The sequence below is a fragment of the Crinia signifera genome, chromosome 4 (genome assembly GCF_055691185.1).
Source record: "Crinia signifera chromosome 4, ASM5569118v1, whole genome shotgun sequence".
Classification (NCBI taxonomy): Eukaryota; Metazoa; Chordata; class Amphibia; order Anura; family Myobatrachidae; genus Crinia; species Crinia signifera.
In genome coordinates this window covers 302,807,046-302,831,245 of record NC_139220.1, presented here as the reverse complement: position 1 = coordinate 302,831,245, position 24,200 = coordinate 302,807,046, and the positions used below count along the sequence as shown (strand labels likewise).

Below are 24,200 nucleotides of genomic sequence, written 5' to 3'. Positions count from 1 at the left end.
TACCCTAGCTAAAAAATCCATAGATATCCAAGTCGGATCTGTGTTCTCTGACCCTGGTGGTAGGATACTAATAGTAAAGGCGGTGGTAAACAAGTTGAATATTACAATCGGCAATATATATGCCCCTACGGGATACAAAAATCTTTTTTTACAGAACTACTAGCCCGGCTACATACTTATGACCCCACTTCCCTGATTTTATGTGGGGATTTAAATTTAATTTCGTCGATAGGGTTAGATCGCTCATCAAAAAAATCCAAAATGACACACCTCCCAAAAATAGGGGTCCCATATCTAAACAAAATGCTTAATTTGGTGGATGCGTGGAGGATTCATAATCCGATAGAAAGGAATTACACATGCCTCTCCCTTACTCATGACTCATGGTCCCGCATCGATTATATTTTGGTAGCGGAGCCCTTATTTACAAGAGTATCTGTGCCTGAAATTGCACCACCAGTTTTGTCTGATCATGGCATGGTCTCATTGGTACTGGAACTCCACGCACCCTCCAAAGCAAATCCACTATGGAGATTCCCCTCCCACTTGGCACACTCTAAGGAACTTCAAGCTCATATTGAAAAGGTTTGGGCTCACTTCCAATTAGATAACGAGGGACATCAGGAAACTGAAGCCATGGTATACTGGCAAGCAGCAAAAACGGTATTACGAGGAGAAATAATTTCCTTCCTCTCTCATCAAAAGAAAATCTAAATAAAAAGTACGTGAAAATCCAATCGGAACTATCCGAAGCCTTTACTACATTTAAGCAGTCCCCCAGCACATTGACTAAGGCTAGGTTTTTACTAGCTCAGACTCAAAGTAATGAGTACTTGCTAAACATAGGGGACAAGTATATTTTCAATGTTAGCTCCAAATTTTATAGGTTTGGGAATAAGATTGGAAAGATGCTAACTAAAGGCCCCCATACACTATACGATTTTGGGACGATTTCATCCGATTTCGGCACTTTGGGCCGATAACCGGATGAAATCGCCCCAAAATCGCAGGTGTGTGATGTATGATCCGATCCGATGCGCGGTCCCGTGCGCATCGGACCGGATCAGGGAGGTCGGACGGTCAGCACATAAGATCATCCGACCTCCCTGTACTGCTATGCATATGCCTGCCCACCTGTCAGGCATATGCATGCAGACACCGGGGGGCGGGGGAGCACGGCGGGCAGACACACTGACCTGACTGGGCACTGGGCAGCTGTGATCAGAAATAGCAGCGGCAGTAGTGGGGGCGGGCGGTGGCAGTAGTGGGGGCGGGCGGCAGCTCACAAATAAGTTCCCGGCGGGTGATGCTGACCTGGCCGGCATGCTGTGGTCTCAAATACAGTAGTAGCGCTGCCGCTGCGGGACGCACAGCGGCGGCTATTAGATTTTCAAAATAGCTGTCAAATGACCGGCCGTTCTGTGATTGGCTGAGAGCTCTCTCAGCCAATCACAGAACGGCCGGTCATTTGACAGGAATTTTGAAAATCGAATAGCCGCCGCTGTGCGTCCCGCAGCGGCAGCGCTACTACTGTATTTGAGACCACAGCATGCCGGCCAGGTCAGCATCACCCGCCGGGAACTTATTTGTGAGCTGCCGCCCGCCCGCCCCCACTACTGCCGCCGCCCGCCCCCACTACTGCCGCTGCCCGCCCCACTGCTCCTCACCGCCCTGCAGCTCCCCATTTGTTTTACATGTGATAAATCGCATGCGATTTATCACATGTAAAATCTGGCTCATCAAGTGCCAAATTTTATGTGAGCCTCCCGGGGAGCTGCCGGGCGGCTCACAGGAGAATTGGGTCCGACTTGTCCTAAGGACAAGTCGGCCTAATGTATGGGGGCCTTAACCTTTTGCAGGGCTCTAGGCATAAAACTTCTGTCCAGCCATTGCTATTAGAGGATGGTACATTGTCGACTACAGATTCTCAAATTGCGGGCATTCTTAAAAAATACTATGAAACACTATATTCTGCTTCCAGTCATGACCTGGAAGAACAGGGTCTTAGACCTGAGGTTCGATCGGCTGCGACCCCTTCTCCTCTTTCAGAGATGGCTGCCTACTGGGACTTATTACCGTTCCCGCAGGTGCCAGAAACATTAAAAAATGCTTTAGTTAGGTCAATATCAGAGGAGGAGGTGCTATGGGCGATTGGCAGGTTAAAACTTGCTAAAGCGACGGGCCCTGATGGGTTTACTAATGAATTTTTTAAAATGATGGCTCCACAAATAGTGAAACCTCTGACGAAGGGCTTTAACTTTATTATGGAAAGTGGTACCTTACCTAATTATTTTTCAGATGCCATTATCAAAGTCCTACCAAAAAAGGACCGCTGTCTTAATCTACCAGGTTCTTATAGGCCTATATCACTCCTAAACACTGAGTATAAACTGTTTACAAAAATAATTGCGGAAAGAGTAAAAGGAATTCTTCCGGCTATTATACATAAGGACCAGACCGGGTTTATCACGGGCAGGCACTCTGTTGCCAATGTGAGAAAACTGCTGGCAGCGATTCAGAAGTCGAGCGCCTCCTCGGCGTCCAGTGGAGTTGATAATTTGGTCCTCACGCTGGACGCCGAGAAGGCATTTGACATGGTGCTATGGCCCCACTTATTTCAATGCATGACAAATTTTGGTTTTCCCTCTAAATTCGTGGATATAATCCGCACACTATATTCATCTCCCAAATCGACAATAGCGTGCAACGGGCTTTTATCAGTTCCTTTCAATTGCAAAGGGGTACTCGCCAGGGGTGTCCGCTGTCTCCGCTTTTATTTGTGATTGCAGTGGAACCCTTCGCGATAGCCATTCGTACATCACCCCTAATACAGGGGATTAAGGTGCACCAAGAAGAGATTAAAATTGCATTGTTTGCAGATGACACCCTTATATTTTTGTCAAATCCCTCTCATTCTCTACCGGCTATTCTCCACCTTATTAAATCCTTCGGGGAAAGATCGGGGTATAGGGTTAATATTACAAAATCTGAAATACTATTACTGGGCGCCAAGTCTAAACAGCCGGCACAGACGCTTGATTTTCCCTTCCCAATTTGTCAGAATCATTTCAAATATTTGGGAGTCCAGGTGGGTGGCGATCTTGATAAACTATATACAAATAATTATGGACCCATAATATCACAAATAACAACCAAGTTGGAGGGTTGGAAGGACCTACCGATTTCCTTAATGGGCAGACTGGCAGTGATAAAGTCTATTATTATGCCAAAAATACTGTATCGTGCACAGATGTTGCCTATTGCTCTGAAAAAAGTTGACATGGCCAAATTGGATTCACTATTTTCTAAATTTATTTGGATGGGTAAACGCCCCAGAATAGCCAAGGTTAAACTTAAAACCCCCACATCAGAAGGGGGACTGGGTTACCCAGACATTCAGAGCTATATCTTGGCTATCCATTTAAGGTATATCAGAGATTGGCTCTTAAACAAATCTACGTATACAGACAGGGCCTTAGAGAGAAACATTTTCCATCCCTACTCGCCAGGAGCTTTGTTGCAGATGAAACGGGGTGAAATACCACCAGAGGTCAGAGAGCACATCCTTTTTAGAGATACTTACTCGGCATGGATCCAAATCAATAAAATTACTAAGGAAAATCCACATGAAACTCACTATGTACCTTTATGGGGCAACCCGGCTTTCCCCCCCACCATCATGGATTTAAGATACATCATTTGGAGAGATAAGGGGTTAGACCTAGCAAATAAAATTTGACCCAGGGGGCGACGCATTCTCGTTTGGAGACCTAGCTTTGAGGTATGACCTCCCTAACACACACCTATTTATGTATTACCAGGCAAGACACTTCTCAGCCGGCCTTGCAATCAGGAAAAAAGAACTTCCAGTTATTAAACTACGATCACAGATTAGTAGCATAGAGACACTATTGGTTTATATAACTACTAAATCTTATAAATTAAATATGCTATATAACCTACTAATATCTAATACTTTTGTTACTAATGTACATTGGGATATGTTGGCCGAGAGGTGGAATGCAGATATACCTCAGATTCGGACTGTTAAACAATTAACTTATTTAAATTTGAAGGTATTAAAGTCTCTTAAATCAATATACCTACAAGAAGTGCACATCCGCACATTACATAGGGCTTATATAACACCTTATAGACGCAGGCACATGGTGGTAGAAGAAAAAGGTTTCTGCATTAAATGTGGAATTACCAAGGCAGACTATGCCCACTGTATGTGGGATTGTTGTAAAATCCGAAGGTTTTGGTGTAAAGTAACATCCTTTATTAATCAGATGTTGCAGACTCAATGGAGTATGGAACCCTCAGCATGTATGGGTATATCCTTTGAACACTGGCCTCTGGAATCCATTACCTCAGAGGAATTTCACATTTTAATAACTACAATCACAATAGCCCGAAAGTGTATATTGGTCAAGTGGATCAAAAAGGCAGCACCAACCCTGGAAATGGTTAAGCAAAAGTTACTACAAATTTTATTTTTCGAAAAAAAATATGCTCGATTGGAACAGCAGTCTGGAATACGAAAATTTCATGCTAAATGGTTACCATTCATAAATACAGTGGATGAGAATACTAAATCTAACATTATGTTTAGTATAGAAAATGTCTGATGTTTTGCAATTGTTTGACAATCATATTACATGTGTAACTATTTGAATTAGAAAGAAACATAAGGGTAAAGATAGAGGAAGGGGGTAGAGGTCTTCCTCAGACGAACCCAATCCAACATGATGCGGCTTTCTTAGAGGTGCTGTCTAATGGTTTCTTTAGTACGGACTTGCCATATGAAATAAAACACAGATGTATGGACACTTACCTGCCATGAAGAACAGTACAGAATACTCTCTGTTATATAAAAGCTGCTGTCAGGTAATAAGGCGGACACTGACGCCATTATACCTCTTGCATTACCTGACAATATATTCCCTGGCTACCTGCCTCTATGGATATGTAACATGCAAATTGTCCATACAAATGATGTGAAATTGTTTTATTAATAATCTTACATTAGACTAGTCACTGATTGATAATCTTGGGAAAAATATATACCTACAGCAGACAAGACAGTGTGAGATTATATCCTGATATTGTCATAGTTACTTGTCTTGCACTAGAAATGTGATGTTTCCATGTAAAAGCACATTCACTGGGATAATTGTGTAATTACACCACTAATTGTGTGCTCTCATATCAAGTCACATGACTACTCTCGGGCTGAAGGCAACATTCAAACATGAAATAAGACTATTACTATTGCTGAAGTGTACTTAGCATTGTCTTTTGCCACCCGCCCGCATGTGATGTATTATAAACACACTGTTTATACCTAATTAGATTATCACTGGTAACATCTATGTGTTTCCCTTTTGTACAGTCTGTGATACTAACTATATGTATCCAGTGCTGACAGGATTATAATTACAGGCACTTTCCATTCAGCAACTGTATAACTGGATTATTTACTATGTATATTTAGATCTTACTTGCAGACTAATGCTGTGTACACACGGGGGCTATAGCGGCTATAATCGCTGTCCTAATGTGGATAGCCACTAATACTATTTTCAATTAATATCTTCTATTATGTGAATAGAGGAGATACATTTAAAACAGTGCCCCAATAAAAAGAGAGTGATTTTCCTTCTATTACTGATATGTAGAACAAGTCTTTCTGCTGAAACTCTGGCCAGACAATAGGTGACTCCTAAACAAAAGGTCCCATTGGTGACATAACAGGATGCCAGAGGCTGCTGTGATCTAATTACTATACAAGGTGTTACCCTGCCAGGGTGTAATTAGCATTTCCCATTGTAGTAAGTGACTTTAGGAATATTTACCCCTCATATACAAGACAAGGAGCTGGGCAGGAGAAGCTGCTGTGGTGAATGACTGTATACTAATGTTATGTGACCCTAATTCACATGTCACCTCTCAGTGTAAGAATTACTGCAGGGCATCCTGGGAACTACTGGGAAGAGCTGGGGAGGAGTGACTATAAATAGGCTGTATCAGGCCACTGGGAGCTGATGGAGGAGCTGCTGGATCAGTTACTGGTTGGAGAGCTGGGAGGACGGAGGAGTAAGAGAGAGACAGAGGAAGGATCCCCAGAGTAAGGTAATTATATTATACATAAGATTATGCTGATAATTACACAATCAATTTTACTATTCTTTTGTGAATATTGCCTTGTTATTAGTGATTACATTTTATTTGACCAATATATAATAAGTTATTATTACTATATAATATAATAATATGGCCTTATTCTATGTGTGACATTGCAGTTAAGTATTCATAAATCACTATACAAGTTCATGAAAGGTCACATTCTATGTATAAATATATTAAAGGGACTTTATCATTTTACATCTAAATTGTATGTGTCAGTAATGTAGGGGCAGGAATCATTTAGATGTCACATAATTATACTGTATAATATCATATGTGATACAATATATATATAATCAGTAATATGTACATTATATATCTCTATGTGTTCTTTATCAGTTATATGATATCATGTATAAGTACCATATGGACTATATCTATATATTCTCTATCATACTGTGGGATCATTTGTATAATATATCTGACATAATAAAAGGCTAATGCTGCTCCTCACCTTTATGGGGAATTGGAGTGTTGTGCATGCTGGCAGTCACTAGATGGCGCCCAATGGAGCTTCACGTTTTGCCCTGTTTAGGAGCCGACATTATGGTTATGTTGGCTAGTTACTTGTGTATATATATATATATATATATATATAGAGAGAGAGAGGGCAGGGGGGGGGGCAGTACTCCAAGCATCTTGAATAAATGAAACTCTCAGGCCATCCTATAAGGACAACGTTTCGTTGCTTTTTAATAAGCAATTTCTTCAGGTCATGGCATCCATATATATATATATATATATATATATATATATATATATTTATCCGTTTTTTGTATGTAAAATATAATCAAGGAATGGTGATTCATTGAGATTGTAGCAATAACATACTAGTAACATATATTATGATTAAAGTGTGAGGATACGGGAACTTCTATCACCCAAACACTGCGCACATGAAACAAAAAATATCAGTTGATTTTTCACCACAAACAGATATAGATAACACACAGGAACAAGAGGTAATGGTAGCACAGAAACAATACACAGGTAGTGGCCCAAATAGCCAGTCCTTGTAGAGGATATAGTTCCTCCATTGCTTCTATATTTGCCCATTACAATGTCAATTTTGGCATTTTATTAGGAATTTCTCATTAGATCACATAGTCATTTATATTCCATTCCCAGCTGATGGGCAATCATTGGGATCAGGGCTGCCATCAGAATATGTGGGACCCTGGACTGACATAATAGACAGGGCCCCTTCCCTTTCTAAAGCTGTGTACACACGGGGGCGATAGGGGCTGAAATCGCTGGAAATATGGTCGCTGGTGACCATATTGCCAGTGATGGGAGTGTCCCCCGGTGATAAAATGCAGGGTGCGCTCCCGTTTTCAGCCCCACTCTAATCGCTGGTCACAGGAGCTTGCTCCTGCGACCAGCTGATTACCTCGGTGGCTCCCCCAGCAGAGGTTCACTTTCATCAGAGACCATCTCTGGTCGCTAATGAAAAGGAGACACTACTGAGCATTATATTGCTGAACATTATATCTCCCCGTGTGTACGGGGCTTTAGACAGTCAGCAGCACTGGCCACACTACTCAATCTATACATTGCTTCATGGGAAATGGGAACTTTGTTTATGACAAATTACACTTTATAGACTATAATCCTGGGCCCAATATCTGTCTGGGACTGGATAGAAACTTCTCTGAATGGAGAACACTTAGCACCAGGTGTATTTGATATGTAGGAAGGTTATGTTTCCACTCTACCAAGGGAATTCCAATGTAGAATAGCAGATACTCTAAAATATTCCACGTGGTATGAACAACAGAGAGTCTTGGGAAATATTCCTTACAACATATGACAGGGGGTAATTTCAGCCTTCTCATGTGCGGCTCCTCTCACCCCCTGCCCCTTTCTTATCTTCTCATGCATTGGCTTATGATATATTCATGGACAGCAATACTGCTATTATCTCCACAAAGGTTTCTTGGAGGAGTTTTCATGTATTAATTCCTCATTTATGACAAACTGCACCATATTTATTTGGTATATTAATGGAATGACATTACTGACTATTATATTGTGCTATTTCTTGCCCACTGTATTTGCTATGATATACCATTTGGATGTTTGCCTATTGCCTTGGATATATATCAGTCTCACATGCATTGAATAATCTATTATTACATGTCGTGCTTTATGCAATACAAATTTATTTGAAAATAAAAATAACTAGATCTACACCGGTCATTTCTATATTTTAAATATTGATTTTTTTCGTGTTACAGGTAAAATACAGAAATTCTTTTAAGAACATTAGAAGACATCGCTGAAAGAACATAATTCTCTGATAAAGCCAACTATATATAGTGTTTTCCTATACACCTCTGAAGGATTCACTAAAGACATTCTCATTTTCTGCATGGGAGAAACCTTCCACAGCTAATTTGTATTTTATCGAATACATGATGAGTCTGACAGGAGAGAGACCACATCTGTGCTCTGAGTGTGACAAACGCTTTACACGTAAATCACATCTTCTCAGACATCAGAGGAGTTACACAGGAGAGAGACCACATCTGTGCTCTGAGTGTGACAAACGCTTTACATGTAAATCAGAGCTTCTCATCCATCAGAGAAGTCACACAGGAGAGAGACCACATCTGTGCTCTGAGTGTGACAAACGCTTTACACGTAAATCAAATCTTCTCAGACATCAGAGGAGTCACACAGGAGAGAGACCACATCTGTGCTCTGAGTGTGACAAACGCTTTACATGTAAATCAGAGCTTCTCATCCATCAGAGAAGTCACACAGGAGAGAGACCACATCTGTGCTCTGAGTGTGACAAACGCTTTATATGTAAATCAGAGCTTCTCATCCATCAGAGAAGTCACACAGGAGAGAGACCATATCTGTGCTCTGAGTGTGACAAACGCTTTACATGTAAATCACAGCTTTGCAGACATCAGAGGAGTCACACAGGAGAGAGACCACATCTGTGCTCTGAGTGTGACAAAGGCTTTACACGTAAATCACATCTTTTTAGCCATCAGATGATTCACACAGGAGAGAAACCATTTCAATGCATTGAATGCAGAAAGTGTTTCACAGACAAGAGAAATCTTCTTCTTCATCAGAGGATTCACACTGGATAAAAACACATTAATGTTCTAAATGTAACAAGTGTTTCACTAAGAAACAAGGGACCTTATCCATGTCTGTTCGTTTGGACCCCTTTGTTCACAAGGGGTCCGATGTTGGGCTATTGTCACAGCATAAGATGACATTTTACAGCAGATCCGGGCGGCTCTGATGTTATGTGTCTGTACATGTGCATTGTCATCTGTAGGGGACTGTTCAATGGGTGCACACACACAACCTTGTGGGCAGAGGGCAGGGAGTGCAGGTGGAGGTGGACCAGATCATTTGCATATGGGAACACCCAGCACTTAATGGGTGATCCCTAAATAATACTGGGCATTATGATGCTAATGGGCCAATGATGCGGGTACAGGGGTGGGCAGCTGACATAACCGGTTGTCAGCTGCCCGCCCACTTCCTTCAGAATTCTCACACACATCTAAGGTTGTTCTAAGCAGATGTGCGTGTGCCTTCCACATCATTCGATGATCTATGAAACATCCATTCACAGCCTGTGTGTAGGAACACCTGCTGTAAGTTGGGGTGAGCAGCCCGGCATTCTCAGGTGGAGTTTGGTGGAAGCAACTAAAAGAAACCACAAACACTTGTTATACATCAAAGGAGTCACACAGGGGATCAGCCACATACATGCTCTGAGTGCAGCAAGTGTTTTACTAAAGAGATCAACCTTATTACTCACATACATAGTCACTATGAGGGTCTGAATGTTGCATGCGAATCAATAGTAAGTTGTATCACACATTATGTGTTTCAGGAAGGTAACTTTAATGTTACAGTATGAATATGGCAATAAGTTGATATAAATCCATCTTGCTAAAGACAGGAGAGCTGTGACCAGTAAGCTGGGGGCTGCATTTCCCTTGGGACAATCTCTCTGCTGGGAAATAGAGCTGCAGTATAACAGACAATGACGATGTGGCTGCCATTACTGTGCCCTGTAATATACAGCTGTTCTGCTCACACTGGTGCTGGGGCTAGTACAGGAAAGAGCTGTATATCCATTACAGAGTCCCAGCAGCTCCTCCCAGTCCCTATTATACCTCCTTATTCTGTCCCTCATACATTCCTATTGCTGTCTTACCTCCCTCTGATTCATATACTATGTATTATATTGTATAATGGTGCAACTAAGACATCATTCCCCTGTATCCCATATTACTCAATGATTATACAGCTGTTTGCTTGCTGGCACTAGGTGATTAAAGCTGATATCTGGTTGCTGTGGGTAACAGCACATATTTTGTTTTTACACCATGTTATGAATAAAATCCTATTGATAACACATTGTTTACCATGTTTATGATCAAGAACTTAAATAAAATGACTTAGTGACTATAATCAAACAATATCAGTAACTACTATTTATGTTACTGACAGTTATCCCCATAATACTTGTTGTTGAATAAATACTGATCCTTATAAATGATATGATTCTGTTTTTGGCTGCTGATCTAATATATTTTATAAGTATTAAATCCTTTTGTACATTGTTCTACATATTAGAAGATGGGACCAGGGGAGATACAGATGGAGCCACCATTATCTAGCCTGCCTATGGCATTTGTCCCGCCATAAGTAGCACAGCATGGTATATGGCATATGGCATTATATACCAGCAAGACCAGTACCATATAAAAGAGGAGATTCTTGGTGAGATGTTTAAACATCAGACACATCTCACCATCTACTCATACCCCTTTCCCACTGCAGCTCTTAAATGGTAAATTGCCTTTTTTTAGCCTTTTTAAACGGGTAGAGCTGCAGTGGGAAAGCTCCAGGGGGCTTTACCCATTTAACATATACCGGTATTTGTTAAATAGGTAAAAATCAGGGTTCTACCCATTTAAGAGTCATTTTTTGGCAGTGTGAAAGGCTCTATTTCTATGGCTTGAACCGTGTCCCTTGGGGGTTGAATGTGTGAATGCTATTAAATGTTTTTTAAAAGTGGTTTTCACCTGCAATGTGAAAGGTGTTAAGGCTCAGACCCATTTTAAAGTGCCGTTTAAGAATACCGGTTCTTTACCAGTTTCTGCAGTGTGAAAGCAGCATTATAGGTAGAGCTTAGGACTTCTATGAGATTATCAAACACTGATATTGTATTGTCCTATATTACACTTTCCCACAGATTTTTTTTTTAATAGTAGAACTGGAATCAGCGCTACTGCTGTCACTGATAGTACATGGATGCTCCTGTTCCATAGTCTGATCCATGGCCGACAACAGGAGGAAAGATATACATGATATCAGAGCCGGCCTTAGGCATAGGCAAACTAGGCAATTGCCTAGGGCATTTGGAATGCCTAGGGGCATCAACAGCTTCTGCTCATTAAAATGATATGCAGCATGCCTATATTCTGGGTGTGAGTGAGGCTGTATCTGCATATGAAATAGTGTATTCATGGAAATCACTGTAACATTGCATTCCGTATGCAGGTACAGCCACAGTCGCACACAGAATATAGGCATGCCACATATCATTTTTTTAATCACTGGAAGCTCCTTGTGTGTGCTGGTCATAACAATGCAAATAAGACGATTTTTCAGCAAAAAAAGGCACCCAATGTTAGCAGAACTGGCCAGGAGCTGCATGGCCTATTGAGGCAGGATGTATGTGGAAACATCTGTATCCAAGCAGAGGCAGAGGTCACAGTGTTAGCTGCTGTGCTAGTGCTGTCTGTGGGTGGGTTGGTTGTGCAATAGTGTTCGGCATATGTGTAAGGGGCGTTATGTGTGTCATGTATAAATGCATAAATAATGTGTGACATATGTGTAACAGGCATTATGTGTGTCATGTGTATAAGGGCATTAATAATGTGCAACATATGTGTAATGGGCATTATGTGTGTCATGTGTATAAGGGAATTAATAATGTGCAATATATGTGTAATGGGCATTATGTGTGTCATGTGTATAAGGGCATTAATAATGTGCAACATATGTGTAAGGGGCATTATGTGTGTCATTATGTGTATGAAGGGCATTAATAAAGGTTGGCATAATGTGTAAGGGGCATTATGGTTATAAGGACATTAATAATGTATTTCATGTGTAAGGGGCATTACTGTGTGGTATTATCAGGGGTGCTGAGAGAAAGGGGTAGGGGATAGAAATTACCCAGGCCAAAGTCTGTTGGAAGGGCCCAGTGGGGGCCCCGGGCCCCCTCCCTTAAGTGACAGCAGCAGCTGCAGCTCTTCTCCTCTGCCCAGCACACACTGCTTTGTGCTGGGTTGCCGTGTGGCCATGAAGGTGCTTAATATACAATATTTTCTCAGGATTTTTTTCTAAGGGTATAATGTGAATAATGTGAGGAGTAATGTACATAAGGTAAAGTGGTACTACTGTGTGACGTAACGTGAATAAGGGACACCATCGCATGATATAATGTGAATAAAGTTGCACTACTGTGTGGCATAATTTGAATTGGGGGTACTATTGTGTGGCCATGCCCCTTCCCAGCAAGAACACACCCCTGTTTGGGCTGCGCACCGAATGTGTGCACTGTTTCTATTTAAAATATTGCAGGTAGGAACACCAAAATGATGACTGCTATGATGAGGGTTGATGGTGCTGGGAAAGGGGAGCAGGGTCAGAGACGGAACTAGTGGCGGTGCTAGGGGCACCAGCCAAAATCTTGCCTAGGGCATCATTTAGGCTAGGGCCGGCTCTGCATGATATTACAACATGTGATCACCCAGTGATACAGACAATAGAGGGGCTACTACCCTGTAATTCAGACACTGATTTCATAGAATAGATTGCCTGTATATCATATATAAATAGTTTTTATTAAAACAAGTATTAAAACAACAGAAGAGATAAAATGACACACAGGTTTCTGCACACAGATGTATATTAGGAAATGTCTCTGCTTGTCCATGTGATTCTCACCAGACCGATTTTATGGGACAACCGATGGTGTCTGACTCCTAGAAGCACAGTCCAAGCATATGTTGTTACAGTATCTAACCACGTGGGGATAAGTTTGGTGATGTTTGTGATGTAAACGATGGTCGATCCTATAATTATATATAATAATAACAGTCCCAATGCCAATATCGGAGTCCCAATAGAAACTGCATCCATACTGGTCCTGGTCTGGTCTGATAAATCTATCCCACTTTGAGCATCAAATAATAACAATTAAAAAAAAATAAACTTACTAAGGTTAAGAATTGGTGAAGATAATCAACATCAGGTAACATATATGTAATCAGTCCATGAGACAAAGGATAGATAGTATTACCAACATTAGAAGCATTTTTATATAATGACTCTAAAATAAAATAAAAAAGTACATTACACACTATATTCATCACAAGCGTCACCATCACAGACACAAGACCCAATATTAAAGCTAGTTCTGGTCACAAAAAGATACAAAAAAACATACACAAGATAATTTTTTTTAGATATCACAAACTGCAAAAAATCCGTTTTATAAATAAAATAATACATTTTCTTACAGCAGACTACAGTCACCTTTTTTAATTTTAAAGGCTAAAAAATGTAATAGAAATAATTGTGCCAAATCAATCAAACAGACCAACACTATTGAGAAACCATTAAGAATATTTAAAGTTTCATCTAAATAACTCTCTAGATATCAATTAATTTTATTTAATGTGATGTTATATAGATTTCAACAACTATATTTAATATTTGAACCATACAAAAGCATTTTCTAAAATAATAATCTAATTTTATATCACAGAGAGCAATAATGTTTATAATAATAAATATGAATTGCCATCTTATAACCACCCTATAAATCCCTAGAAATGGGATCATTGGGTAGACAGTAAATTGGTCGACAAGCATTATGTCAACATGCATTAAGGTCGACATGCAGGAAGGTCACCATGATTGAAGGTTGACATTGATTAGATCGACAGCGTCATTAGGTCGGCACAAGCATTAGGTCGACATGCAGAAGGTCTCCGGTCGAAAGGTCGACATGTTTTTTTTTTAAATTGTTCCGAATTTCGACACAGTCGACATGGACACTGAAACATAGGACCATGTCCCCATTCTCCCACCACACCCTAGTGCCGGGCTGGGCAACACCAGCCCTCCAGATGTTGATGAACTACACATGCCAGCATGCCTTGCATCAGTTTCAGCATGGCCACATAGCATCCTGTGTAGTTCATTAACATCTGGAGGGCCGGTGTTGCCCAGCCCTGCCCTAGTGGATGGTAGGGCATGAAATACCACCTGTCGGCACAAGTCAACTCAAAAAACAGAGTAAAACCCCATGTCAACGTTTTGACTGTTGACCTTCCCATATCGACCTAATGCTTGTGTTGACCTAATGACCCTGCGACCTAACCCACGTCGACCTTCCATCATACCTTCCTGCAATTCAGAATAATAATTTATTTTAACAAAATAAATTCTTGCAATTCATAGCACAAAATTTGGCAAAAAAATTGTACTGGAATATGCATTTATAATTCTGCATTTTATTGGGCTCCAGCATTGCATCTTATAAATGCTAACGCAGACACCGAGGAAGCCCCCTGTGCGATACGATCATCTGGTGCATTAACCACCATGCACGGCGGATGTCACAGCAGCTACAGATGGAGCCGGGCTTGTCTTTGCAGGGGATGGCGATGGCGACGCCAGCCCCCATCCCCCGCCACCCGCCATCTGTGTCTGCGAAAGGGGACACACGCGCGTCCCCTTCCGACGGCGCTTCTCCCGGGTCCCCGCCGGCTTGTCGGCGGTCACCCGGGGTCCCCACCGCCTCTCTGCACCCCCCCGCCTAACCCTGTCCATCTCCCTGAAGTGGAGACGGACAGGTTCCCATCGCCCTGCCGCACACGCGTCTCAGTCAGATGGAGAGCCGGGCTGCTGGCGGATCGCCAGTGGTGAAGTTCTGGCAATTCGCCAGCAAGAGGAAGCCCGGCTCCATCTGTAACTCAGGCAGACTCCGATACGGGTTATCAGCCAGATCAAAAAGGTACCTCTCTGTCTCCCCATATCTCCTTTCTACAGGCATTATGCTTTAGCACGTGCATACAGATATTGATACATACATCTCACCTTATTTCACCTTAACAGCCCCACCACTAACTAAAACCAGCTTCACATTGCAGCTTTGACACAGTATATTGCCGTTTTGTTTTTACCATTTTAAAACGGGAACAGCTGCAGTGTGAAAGCTTCATTGTCAATTTACCGGCTACAGAATACCGGTATTTTGAAACATGTTAAAAGCAGGATCCTACACGTTTCTGAGCCGTTTTCCCTGCAGTCTGAACAGCTCAGAAACGGGAAAAAAAAACATTTTAAATAACATTGTATGGCTTTCTATGGGGAAAACGGGTTGAATCTGAAGGTACAAAATGGTATTGAAACTGCAATATACCTTTACAACATGCAATATGAAAGGGGTTTAACCGGCTTTTGAACCGTTTTAAGACATGTTTACAAAAATGGGTTTAAAGCAGGTTTTGGCAATGTGAAACCAGCTTGAATGTCGCTCACCATCCACCAATGCAATCCAATTGTATGTGGAAGGCAGCAGCACACTAGGAAAAGGTAAAAGGCTTTTCTATGTCTCTCCTCCCTATCCCACCTCTTTTCCCTGAATACTCTCATCACAACCACTGAAGGATAGCATTCTGTGCTGGGGTATTTCTATACAAGGTGCCACCTAGGTGAGTGGGACAGCAGATATTCAACTTATTTATATCCCTAGTGTCCCAGCAACTAAGACCCGCTCACTCACCATACCACTAAAGCCCACTCGTATTTGTAGTGGCAGTTAGCAGTCACTGGTACTGGCTGGTAATGGGGAGGGTGACCCCTCTGAACACACCTGTTACCATACACTGCATATTGGGTATATATAGTGACCAGCAGCAGTCCGGAGAGACACACCGGGGAGACTGTTCTCCTATAACTACACTGTCTCTTACTATTTTCCTAAGGGGAGACAGTAATTTATACCTTGAACCAATAAAACACAGATTTATGGACACTTACCTGCCATGAAGAACAGTACAGGATATTATGTGTTATATAAAAGCTGCTGTCAATTAATAAGACGGACACTGACGCCATTATACCTCTTGAATTACCTGACAATATATTCCCTGGCTACCTGCCTTTATGGATATGTAACATACAAATTGTCCATACAAATGATGTGAAATTCTTTAATTAATAATCTTACATTAGACTAGTCACTGATTGACAATCTTGGGAAAAAGATATACCTACAGCAGACAGTACAGTGTGAGATTATATCCCGATATTGTCATAGTTACTTGTCTTGCACTAGAATTGTGATGTTTCCATGTAAAAGCACATTCACTGGGATAATTGTGTAATTACACCACTAATTGTGTGCTCTCATATCAAGTCACGTGACTACTCTCGCATGTGGTGTATTATAAACACACAGTTTATACCTACTTAGATTATCACTGGTAACATCTATGTGTTTCACTTTTGTACAGTCTGTGAAACTAACTATATGTATCCAGTGCTGACAGAATTATAATTACAGGGACTTTCCATTCAGCAACTGTTTAACTGGACTATTTACTATGTATATTTAGATCTTACTTGCAGACTAATGCTGTGTACACACGGGGGCGATAGGGACTATAATCGCTGGGAATATGGTCGCATGCAACCATATTGCCAGTGATGGGAATGTGCCCCGTCGATAAATCGCCGGTGCGTGCTCCCGTTTTCTGCCCCATTGTAATCGCAAATTACCTCTGCGGCTCACCCAGCAGAGGAGCCGGTAGCAATATAACTTCCCCCCCGTGTGTACACACCTTAAGTGATACATAGGGGTGAAATGTAATAGGATGAGAGATTTAGAAAGTGAGAGATTTGGTAAGAAATCAATAGTTTTTTAAAGCGACAATCATTTACACTGCAAAATCAAACTGGTTTTGCAGTGTAAATGATTGCCGCTTTAAAATAACTGGAGTTTTCTTACCAAATCTCTCACTTTATGAATCTCTCATCCTACTAAATGTCCCCCATAGTATCAGTATAATTTTTTTTATACTTCAAATCTTTATTTCTTTTATACATATAAAGACAAATAGAAAAAGACTTACAACATACAATCTCGTACGTATAGTTACAATTCAGTGCATTTTTGTTACATAGACAAGATAAAATACAATTTTTAACTCATTGCGCCGTCTTCCTGCTACCCTGGCTCATGTTAAAAAAAAAACAGCTTGTCCTGTATGGCAAGCGATATCAGGTCTCTCCTCCCTTGAGTATACTTATTAACCTTTGTACTACCCTGGTCCCTTCATGGGAGCTTTGGGACAGATTCATATGTTTTTTGCCACCTGGGTAGTTGTTTTAGGTGTTGACCAGTTGAGGGCTAGATGTCATGGGGACCCACCAATATTGCTGGTTGTTGCTAGATTTATTCGAAGATTAATATTGTCCCCAGGTTAAGGTCAGGGTAGTGACCCCTGGATGTGTAATCTGAGTTTACTTAAAAATGGGTGTATTAGTTCCGACGGGATAGTGTTACCTTAGCAACCAGTAATTTCTACAATTTAGTGAGGATAAGTGCGTGTGTATAGAGTAAACTTATAAAGTTTACACTAGTAAGAGAAAGGAGGCGAGAAAAAGTGTAAAAGAGAATAGTTTATGATAAGTCGCCTCTACAGTTTCCATTGCATATAGTGATGCCCTTTATACTTCCCATTATGTGCTTTTAATACGACAAACAAACAAGGTTTGACCGTGTGCGATATCTTTCTAATTATTACCTCGTGATACCTCTAATGATATCTACTATATAATACTTATCGTGATAATTTCCTTCCCATACCATCCCCCCTCCCCCTCCCCCATTACTGTCATTTATGTCTATCATTGTGACGTAGCTATATAAATTACATTTGATAATATGTGGAATTAATCCACTTGTGCCATATTAATTTGTATTTTATCACTGAATTTGTGTATACGGATTGTTCCTGTCTAATGATGTAATTTACTAATACTACCCAGTTATTCAGCTCGGGTGGTGCTTTCGCCATCCAGTTTCTCCCAACTACGACTTTCGCCAGCGAGACTAAGTTATTAATATAGATTTTCTCATTACCGCTCATATTGTCCCCCATAATGCCTAATAGGCAGCACTTAATGGTTAATATCTCGATATTTAACCCGGTATCTACTATTACCTTTTTAACTTCTTCCCAGAATTTGGCGACCCCCTGGCACTCCCACAACGAATGCAGGAAGGTGCCAGAGGTGTCGCCACACCTGGGGCATACTATGGCGGTTCTGCCTGGAAATTTACTTAATGTTTTAACTGAGAGGTACGATCTGTGAAATAAATATAATTGCGTTAACTGAACCCGGAGAGAACTAGTGGCCTTGTTTATAGATTTCATTGCTGATAACCATTCCTCATCACTCAATTCACCGATGTCTTGTACCCATTTTACCCGAAGATATTTCAGTCCGTCTTTAGACACTTCCTTCCCCAAGATCTTATATACCCTGGAGACTATTTTTTTTTTTGTTACTAGATTTTAATATTGTTTTTGTCAGTGACTCCCCAAATGTCGGGGAGTCATTGGCAAAATATGACTGTATAACACTTCTCAGCTGCAAATAGCGATAGAAGTGCGTTTGAGGCAGATTAAATTCTGGGTACTTATGTAATATCTGGGCTCCCGTTTTTCTTATGAGACCGCATCCCCTCGCGGGGCTCGCTGCGCTCGCCACGCTTCGGGCACGGTGGCTCGCTGCGCTCGCCACACTATATAAAATCAACTCCATGCGTAATTGGATAGTAGGGGTATGAAAAAATTAGGTGCATTTAACATGGGAGCCCAGATAATACATAAGTACCAAATTCTGTTTTTAATTGAGTAAATGATTTTAGGCCAGATGCCGTATAGATCTGTTGGAGTTTGGTCACTTCATAGGGGTGCCAGGCTTCTATAATCTGTAAATTGGACGCTTCATGGTCAGTGAGTTGATCTACAATTCGATGATCTATATCCATGAAGTCTACACCCAGTATTTGGTCAGCCTCACGCCAAATTTTTATGGCCTGTATCATTAGTGGAGGGTTTGCACTAGTAAGTTTCCCCTGTAAGATTTTTTGTAATGGGTTGACTCTAGCAATAGAAAAGGAGATTAATTTGTTGGCGTATTCCCAACCGTACTCCCCATGCAGTATCCACGGTCTTAACTGTGCCAACTGAGCAGCCAGATAATATCGCCTCATATCCGGCAGACTCAGTCCCCCTTCACCATTATCCCTCATCAGGTTTTTTAAGCTTATTTTATGCCGGGCTCCATTCCAGATGAATGCAGCTATCATGCTGTTAATTTTACGGAATAGGGGTTTCGGGAGGTAAACAGGTGCATGGGTAAATGCATATAGAAATTTGGGGAGTACCACCATTTTTACGAGATTTATTCTCCCGGTAACTATCAAAGGGAGTTTGGTCCAGACTTTGATTTCATCCCTTAGCCATACCAATAGAGGTTTAATATTGAATTGAACATAGTCTCCAGGGTCCGAGGATATATTTATGCCAAGATACTTAAAAATTGTAACCCATTTCAACGGCTGGGTGGATATTGGGGGCGGTTTTAGGGATGGATTAACTGGAAAGATGATAGATTTTGTCTTGTTTATTCTGAATCCAGAAAAATCACCGAAGTTGTCAATCAATCTCAGGACCACCGGAAGGTACTTACTGTAGTCCAATAAATAAATTAGAAGATCGTCGGCATAAAGAGAGACAACGTCGTTACTGCCGCCTAGCGGAAGGCCCACAATTGCCGGATGTTGCCTTAGCAAACAGGCCAGTGGTTCTATTGCCAGGGCGAACAAGACAGGGGAGAGCGGACACCCCTGTCTCGTCCCCCGGGCAAGAGCAAAAGCCGGTGAGGTCCATCCATTAACGAAGACCCGAGCCATCGGGCTGGTACACAAAAGCTGTACCCATTTAATAAAATTAAGACCCAGCCCGAACGCTCGGAGCACCGCCCAAAGGTATGGCCACTCAACCGCGTCGAATGCCTTTATGGCATCGAGTGAAACAACAATTGAGCTGCCGCACTCCCTGCCAGTGGTCTGTAAATGGGTATAGAGATGACGAATGTTTGCAGAGGTATCCTTACCCGGCATGAATCCCGATTGGTTTTGATGGATTAACGTATGAATATGTTGATTTAGTCTATACGCTAGTATTTTTGCCAAAATCTTGGCCTCCACAGAGATCAAAGATATTGGCCTATATGAATCGGGATCACAGGCTGGTTTACCCGTCTTTAAGATCACAACAATTTTGGCCTCGGAGAATGATGCCGGGATGGTACCCTCCACAAAACAATTGTTAAATGTTTCTAAAAGTAAGGGTGCAAGGGAGTTAATATATTTCTTATATATTTCGATCGGGATCCCGTCTAGGCCAGAGGCCTTCCCACTCGGTGAGTCCCTAATTGCATTGACAACCTCTGTGATCCTTAGTGGGGATTCCAATTCTTTTTTAGCATCACTGTGTAGTGCTGGGAGGACAATGTTTTCCAGGAACTCCTCGATCTCAACAGAATTATGTTGTAGCTGGGAGGTATAGATCTTGGAGAAATATAACCTAAGTGCTTCCCCGATTTGTACGGTGGAGCTTACCATTTCCCCCTTTTCATTTCTGATCGAACTGATTGTTTTAGAGGGAAGTTCTGCACGAGCCAGGAAAGCGAGATATTTTCCTGACCTGTCTGAATGGCAATACTTCGCCTGCGTTTTTTGGCACATGATTTTAGCATTTTCTGCTTTCACTACCTCGAGCCAAGTGTTCTGGGCTATTTGCCAGGACTGGTAGGCGCTATTGGTGTTACTGGTCAGGTATTCTGCTTCCCTGACTAGACAGAGTTCCTCCTTCTCCTGGATTTTCTCCCTACGTTTTCTTTTCAGTTCCGCTATACATTTCCGTAATGTACCCCTCAGGTATGCCTTAAAGGCATCCCACTGTATTGCAGCTGATGCAGAGCCTTGGTTAAATTCCCAATATTCCTTCCATTGATCTTCCAAATTGGTGCTATTGTTAATACTATTTAGCCAATTCGAGTTGAAGCTCCAAAAGCCGCACCCCCGGTCAGTGTCTAGGGAAAGTTCCATAAACACCGGAGAGTGATCGGAGATACCTCTCGCTCTGTATTCAATCTTAAGGACTTGGGGGTGAGACTTCTGGATACCAGTATATAATCGATTCTGGAAAAAGTGGCGTATGATGTTGAGAAACAGGAGAACTGGCGAGTAGAAGGATTTTGTATCCGCCATGGATCTGCCCATCCAACACTTTGGATGAAATTGGCCAGTCCCCTGTTACTCCCCACCACTCCACTGTTTCCACTTCTCCACCGATCTAATTGGGGATCCATGATATTATTTAGATCACCCATACATATGACGGGGGAGTTGGGTGTGTGGGCTGCAAACTCAATAGCTTTTGACAGGATTTTATAAGCGAAGGGGGTGGGATATAAATGGCCAAAATGATATATGGGGAGTCATGAATTAAGCAGTCCAAAAATACGTAGCAACCCCCTGGGTCGGCCCATATCCTCTTACAGGTAAATGGCAACGTTTTCCTTATAAGTAACGATACTCCCCTAGCAGAGGAGGTAAAAGAGGCATGGCAGGAATAACCAACCCATGGCTTTTTCAAGGCCATCAGTTTCCCTCCCACCAAGTGGGTTTCAGTTAAGGCAACTATATCTGGTCCCATGCTCCTAAGTTGATTCATAACAAGGGAGCGTTTGATTTTACAATTTAACCCTCGAACGTTCCAGTTCACTACTTTAATCTTCGTCATTTGGTTATGTACCCCTGCCATACCTCTTTCTCAGCATTTTTAGAGCAGAGCAACAAGTCGACATGCGCAATGTAACACTTAATATACACGTTAACCATACGTACTGTACACAATCCCACAAAAAAACCTCCCCCCACCCTGTATACCTCCCAGTGCTAGGCATACCTAATCCCCTCCCCCCCCCCCCACAAACAGAAAAAGAAAAAGAGAAATGAAAAATTAGAAAGTAGCTCGACCCGGTTGCCTGGGGGCTAAGAAAAAGAAATAAGCCACCAATTTGCGGGGAGCTCCCTGATAATATAATTGCAATAAAGCTGATGCCTAGCCATCTGCCAGCTGCCGTGGCCCGGGGACATGATTATCAAGCCACTTGGTGGCTTCCTGCGGGGTCTGGAAAAAAATAGTCTCGCTGTTATATATGACCCGAAGTTTAGACGGGAATACCATCGAATACTTCAGGTTTTTGTCCCGCAGACGTTTTTTAATTTTGATAAACTTCGCTCTTTCTTTCTGCACCTCCAGTGCAAAATCTGGGAATACGGATATGTGGACCCCGTTATGTTCCAGTTGCCCATTGGCACGTATTAGCCGCAAGATTGTATCTCTGTCCTGGTAATTTAGGATTTTGACTATTAAAATCCTTGGGGGAGCCCCTGGTGGAGGCGGAATGGCTGGCACCCTGTGTGCCCGCTCGATTGCAAATTGCTTAGAAAATGCGTCCTGCCCAAACGTTACATACATCCATTCCTGTATGAACTTAATGGCATCTAATCCCTCCGCTTTTTCCGGTATGCCCACAAATCGCAAGTTATTTCTTCTTAATCGACCTTCCACATCGAGCATTTTAGCCTTTATTTCAGTTACTTGCTGAGACAATTTGGTCACCTTAGTAGACCATTGATTACTCGCATCTTCAAGCGCTGAGATCCGAGTCTCAGCTACATTGATTCTTTCTGTTGTAATGTTAAGGTCTGACTTAATAGAAGAAATTTCTGCTTGTACCCCCTTTATTTGCTCCGGCAGCCGATGTTCGGAGGTATTTATTGCCTCTAGCACTTGCTGGAGTGTTATTTTGGGTGCAGGCGGCGGGCTTTTGCTTTTCGATGGAGTCGAGTGTGGGGTTGTAGTGGGGGTTTGCAGGGTGTTCCAACCTTGTGCTCGTGCATATCTCTCTAGGTGGGCCTCAGCCGAGGTGGTACCGGTTTTGCCCATATTTCACGGAGGGACAGGGAGATTTGGGTGGTAAACAATAGTGATCCTTGCAGTGGGATTTTAACTCTATACAGTTCACAGTTAGCAGTGTACTATGTTCACATGGCACACAATAGGAGATATGAGCAGATAATGATAAGTAAATTGTACTTCACCGGATTTTCTGCTTGGATTCGATGTAGTCTCCCAATTTGCTTGGTACTATCCGGACCACTCAGCATCTGCGGTGGGACTTTCCTGTCCCTGCGGTCGATCCCGCGGGGATGGATGTCCTGCCAAATCGAATGCACCGGGGGGGGCCGCAGGACAAGGGGTATCCGAACTTCACTCCCAATAGGTGCGGCATCCATAAGTACCCCTGAAGTATCTGGTCACCACGTCAGTATCCAACATGTGGAGAGGGGTTGCTGAGGCGTTTTCTGACCCATATAATGGGGGTCGGCAGCTGCTGGTGGCAGGGAGGTGGTTAACACAGACAGACCCTCTCACTGTCTGTCGTGTGGTCTGCTGTGTTTATTGCCCCACTTAATACCGGCTTTGAAATGTCTCCTCACTCCCCACAGAGAGCAGGATAGTTTTACAATCAGGAGGGAGGCAGAGGGGGATGGCGAGCGCTCCTGCAGCTCCTTGTTTGGCGTTAACACGCAGTACTACAGTCCATATCTCCCTTTGCAGGGAAGGAGTAGAGGCAGCAACAGCAGGATTTCACTATATGCACAGCCACGCTGTGAGGTGGCGACCGCGTCTCCCTTAACCAAGAGGGGGAGAGGGAGAGGCGACAGCAGTCAGAATCTCCCTTGACAGGGAAGGAGCGAGTCTTTTCTGTGTGCACAGCCACACTGTGCT

At 42.3% G+C, this 24,200-nt stretch overlaps 1 pseudogene; it reads left to right on the top strand.

Annotated features, from left to right (window-relative positions):
- The first annotated feature begins 472 nt into the window (after nt 1–472).
- LOC146073255 (uncharacterized) overlaps nt 473–24,200 on the top strand; it is a 53,732-nt pseudogene continuing 30,004 nt past the window's right edge.